General features: G+C 53.0%; 1 protein-coding gene across 1 annotated transcript in view; it reads right to left on the bottom strand.

Moving 5' to 3' along the window:
• Positions 1-5478, bottom strand: part of Ptpn14 (protein tyrosine phosphatase, non-receptor type 14) — a 171736-nt gene extending 166258 nt beyond the window's left edge. The window contains exon 1 of the mRNA XM_004626869.2: positions 5186-5478. The gene's annotated coding sequence lies outside the window, so the exon portion shown is untranslated. The remainder of the gene's footprint in view (positions 1-5185) is intronic.
• Between the last annotated feature and the right edge of the window lie 6 nt (positions 5479-5484).

The following is a 5484-nucleotide window of genomic DNA, read 5'->3' on the forward strand; positions in this document are numbered from 1 at the left end:
GAGGAGGAGGAGGAGGAGGAGGAGGAGGAGGAGGAGAAGAGGCAATGCACTTTCCAGCGAGAAACTGGAGCACTCAATTCGGAAGGTCAGACCAGGCACAGAAAGCGGATCCCAGGACGGATGATAGAGCTGCATCAGCCACATGGTTGGGTCACAAGTGGGGAGGTCGGGTTTGGAAGCGAAAGCCAAGCAGATTCCCTACCTCAGAAACATCATACCCATGTTCTGTATGGGCCTGGCTAGGGCGTGGTGGCCTTTCCAACTGTCGGGACAAAACCACTCAAAAAATATGGTGTAAAAGTCAGATGAGGAACACAGTGGGTGGACCAGGAGTGGCACCTCGCATGCAGATCCTTGGAAATGAGAACTCCTGGGCCCACCCCAGAGCTAGCGAATCCAAATGGACAGGAGCAGGGCGAGTGGGCATGCCAAGAGCAATCTGTTCAAACAAAGTCTCCAGCCAGGTGTGGTGGCACATGCCTGTCATCCCAGCACTGAGAGGCAGAGACAGACAGAGGCAGAGGCAGAGGCAGAGGCAGAGGCAGAGGCAGAGGCAGAGGCAGAGGCAGAGGCAGAGGCAGAGGCAGAGGCAGAGGCAGGAGGATAGTTGAAGGCCAGCCTGAACTACGCAGGGAGACCTATTTCAAAAAACAACCACCAAAAAAAAACCCCTCTCGGGTGCTCTAGGTAAGAGATTTTACCTAAAACTCCATTTCCTTGAGAGGACCAGAGTGTGGAAAACATCCGACTAACCAAAATAAGCCCAGAGATGGATTCCCGAAGACACAAGGAAACTTAATATGTGTAAAAATGAATATTTCACATAAACAGGTAAGGCAAAGAAAACCCAGCCCAGGCCCAACCCAAGTCTTCCTGACTTACGAATACGTTCGGCACTGAGTCTCCGACATCCCAAAGGTGAGGAAGCCACTACACCAGCAAAAGAAGGCCACACCCAAGCAGGGCCCGCCCCTAGCCTCCTCCCTGGTGACCAGCATCAAGCACTGATGCGGTGGCGAGCTAGGGTTACAGGAGCTCAGATATGCATGAGTCCTGCAGGTCAAGCTCATTGACCTCGGCCTAATTTAGCCCCGTAAGGAACTAAGCTAAATCATCCTCATATCAGATTTACACAGAAGACTGACCTACGAATGGCTATGGAATGTTTCTTCTAACAGTAAAGACCACGAAGCAAAATCAAACAAAGGTTTGATGGAAGAGGAAAAGTCAAGAAACACAGACCCAACAGGAAAGGGGGGAGAAAAAAGAAAGGAACTGCAAACAATGTTGATATGCCATTTACAATCTAACTCAGACCCAGCCACTCCTATCTCACAAAAAATCTCCTTAATCACTATAATCCTTCATCTTCAGCTACTCCAAATCCTTCATCCACAAGCACTGCGTCATATCCTTTAATTCAGAATTATAAATAATTCCAGGATTATTTGTTTTCATAATCCTTGTGCATGCAATATACGGCAACGGCTTCCCTGGTCCGGGCAAAATAGCTTTCTTCCCCAGTGCACAGCTCCTGGCAAGACTTGAAGTTTTGTTGGCTTTCTGACCCGAACCTCTCAAAGCAGCGGGGCACCCTGCTAAGACCTCCTGGCCTGCCTGCAATTCTGTGTGAGACACTGAACCAACATTTGCCGCCAACCTGCAGTCTGCTCCCAACACGCGTGACACCCCTGCCCGGCAGCCTCCCTGGGACTCATTCTTTTCTTCTAACTCCCTCCAGAGTGGAGCTGATAGGCAGATCAATGAGCTAATATTTTTCAAATACCTCAGACTCCTCTGGATGAAAGGAAATATTAAAATTCAAGCGACCTGTGGCTGGCTACGGCACTGGAGGTGTTGTAGTGACTCCACTCGGGCTTCAAAGAGGGAAATCAAGTCTGGGAAGAAACTCCTTTGTGAAGATCCGCTGGCCTCTGCCCCCGTGCTAAAGGCAGGCGGTTATCCTAAGCTTCTTTAATTAACTGGATTTCAACATTAGAAATGCAAAGAGCCTTGCATAATACACTGGACCCTTGTTACAGTAAGGAGCAGACGAGCAAAAGACTCTTTCTCTGCTCTGTTTCCGTAAGACCTGCCCCTCCCCGAACTATCCCCTTCCCCGTGCGGTAGCTCTCCACGGAGTCCGCTGTGAGGGGCGGGCCACGTTGAAGCTACCAGCCAACACGTTTGCTTTGAGCCAATAGACTTTTAAAAAAGGCAAAGACAAAGCTTTATGTGTATGTTGGCACACATGTGAATTCAGACTGCTGAATAACAAACAAAGAATACATTCATGGCCACATACAACTCCCTGAACATATAAATAGCCAGCATTGACCCGGCTGTCTGAGGCTCTGTTCTACAGCATTACACTGAATTCTCCATAAATATCCCAGCAGATCAGGATAGAGAGACTGAAACTCAGACCGGCTGTTAGGTCTGCCCAGAGCCACACAGCTAAGAGGTGGCCGAGCCCATACTCAAACCCATACTGGAGAATCACCTTGCGCCCCCGGAGCACACCCCAGCAGGAAAAGTCAGACCTGCCTCGAATTCACAGCCCTCTCCACTCAGCTGGCAAACAGGGGGTAAATCTGATCAATCTAAATCCATGAGGGGAGATCAGAAAGCTTACTTTAAACATTAACATTCTCCCTACTCCAGCTCTCCTCTTTGTCCCACCCACTTCCTTAATTGGCTAATTAAGTATTCCATCTTATCTCTGTCCCCTGCTTTATCGCTAACAAGGTGCACAGCACTGTTCTCTGCTGCTCAGAACGAATTTGAAAAACATTCGGATTTGGTAACTAAGTAATGAAGTTCAAATGCAAGAATCTGATCCAATTCTTGCTTAAAAAGAACAAAAACAGGGAGCCCAGGGGAGCTAAAATGAGCAATCAGAGGGTTGATTATCTGATTCTGGAGCAAACCTAAACCATTAATAAGAAAGGCACCGAAAAAATACTCATAATTCTTAACTCTTGGCTCATCCGTTCAAGGCAAGATGGATCGTAAAAATTTTGCCTTTCTTCTGAATTCTGTTTAGTTCCCCTGTACTAAAGCCTCCTGATAGCTGAGTGAGGCGGCACATGCCTGCAAAGCCAGCACTCCGAGAGGCTGGGGCAGGAGTACTGCTGCAAGCTGGAGCCCAGCATGGGCTACAGAGTGAGTCCAAGACCAGCCTGAACTACATAGCAAGACCTGTCTCAAAAAAAGAAGAAATAAAAAAAAAAAAAAGAAAGAAAGAAAGTCTCCTGTTCTTTCTCTTACAGCTGCTGGGGCAACATTCAAACACTGCCCCAACTCAAATAACTAAAGAGTAAGTGATGATGACATTTGTAGGCCAGTAATGGGACCAGGAGCAAAACTTGGGGTGGAAAGGAAAGGGGTCCCCTCCTCCGCCCCTCTTCAGAGTTCTGTAAGGGGCCTCTTGCTTCACGAAGGTGCTCTCTGAGGGGCTTGGGTAAACACCCCAAGTTGTAGGAAACCAGTGTTCTCTTCCACCTATCCACTGGCCTGAGGTCATAAGAAGCTGGACGCCTGCCACCTCCGGCAAGACTCAGCCACTAGGGCTAATACTACAGCGCCACTTGAGCCCATGGAGTGGCCCCTGACAAAGGCAGCCCATGTATAAAACACTGCTGCCCTACGAGAACTTCTGCAGGCACCATGCGCCCAATCCCAGGCCATTGGCTGCAAGCTCTGCAAGATGACTTCAGTTCTCTAAAAGTTTCAGAGAAAGAAGCGGGAGTCTGAGTGGGCTGCTAGGGCACTGGTGCTTTTGGAAAGCAGAGCTTACCAGACACAGTTCCAGACGTGACCCAATTCCACACATCAAGTCTACCCATCCCTACGAGGCAAAAGGACATCACCCCATTCTGCTCGTGGGAGCTGTCACTTCTACCCCTGGATTGTACATCCCATCACCAAATGACAAAATAGTTTCTAACGCCAGGGGCCAAGGCACTGTGGTCGCAGGCTGCAGTCACACGGCTCTCTGAAGAGGAATCTGTGCCAATTTAATGAAACCAGGTAGGGATCAATTAATGCCAATTAAAGTGTGGACAGTCGCTCAGCGGCCGCTGGTGACACAGAGGTGTGTCCAAAGAGAATTTTGCTCTTCTGGAAGGTGACCCTGGTTCCCCTATGTGGGTGTCAGCTTCCAGTTCAATCTCTGCTTAGCTAGGAATAACTGTGCTCGCTTTTTGCCAGTTCCTCTACCTGCAGGGCAGTCCCGGGTGGGAACAGGTCAAGCTTTCCCCAGGCTTGAGTAGGCTGTCCCCCAGCACACGGTCCCTCCGGACCAACCTCCCAGCTGGGCTGCCACAAGCTGCCACAGCCTTGTACACCAAGACGTTGTTCTAGCAGAATGGAAGCACAATACTCAAGTTTGTTGAATGAATGAATGAACTAATCAGAAGTGAACAAAACGGTATGAAAGCACAGCCGAGTCTAAGGACTCCTACCTCCACCGCGCGCCAGCAGCAGCCTGGACAGACCGAAGCCAAAACCCTGCAATCTTCTTAAATTGTAGGTGCGAAGGGGGGAGCGTGGGGGGTGACAGGAACCTAAGGACTCGTGAGGCCAGGGGAGGTGGGGACAGCGCTACCCCGGCATTCTCTCCCAAAGGGAAGAAATCCCACTCACAAGTATTCCAAACCTAGACGGGGGTCACGTGGGAAGGGGCCGTTTGTACGCAATAGTCTGAAAGTTTGAGGTGGAGATCTGGTCTCAAATGCCAACACGTGTCGCCCCCTCCCCCCCACACACACAACTCCCCGGACCACCCAAGGGGAAGTCAAGGCACCCTGGACACCACAGGCAAGGCCAGGGCCTAGTGGGAGGGTATGACGACGCCTCTCACCCCAAATCCTGCGCCCACGGTGGGAGCTGCCGCCCCGCCGGCATAAACGACAGTAGCGTCGTCAGCCCTGCACCCTCCTGTCCCCGCGGTCTGAGCGTCTCGACTGCCCTACCCGGGCCCTCTCAGCACCCAAGACGCAGGAGGAGCCGGGGAAGAGGAGGCGCCCCAGACAGCGCGCACCTCCAGCAGCCCGCGGTGCGCCCCAGGGCGCGCGGTTCCCACCCGAAACCCACGCGCGGCAGGGTCCCCGCACCCCGAGGGCTCTCCAGGCGCCAGGCGCATCGGCGTCGCCATGCTCCAGGTCCCGCCCGGCCGCCTCACCTGCTTACACGGCCTGGGCGGCGGCGGCGGAGCCCCGATCCGCACGGAGCCGACTCCGGGGCTGGGGACCCGGGCTCAAGGCTGCCCGCCCGGGACGAAGCGGCGGCGGCGGCGGCGGCAGTCGGGACGCAGGGGCGCGGCGGCGCCGCCCGCCTGGGGGATCAGGGCGAGGATCCGGGCGGGACCCGGACCGCCGCTCCCGGGAACCTGAGGCGGCTGGCGGCGAAGTTGAGCAGAACTTTGCAGGGCCGGAGCGCCAGGGCGGCAGGAAGCGCGGGCGGCCGCCGCGCGGGGAGGAA

Source organism: Octodon degus, unplaced genomic scaffold (genome assembly GCF_000260255.1).
Source record: "Octodon degus isolate 3935 unplaced genomic scaffold, OctDeg1.0 scaffold00017, whole genome shotgun sequence".
Classification (NCBI taxonomy): Eukaryota; Metazoa; Chordata; class Mammalia; order Rodentia; family Octodontidae; genus Octodon; species Octodon degus.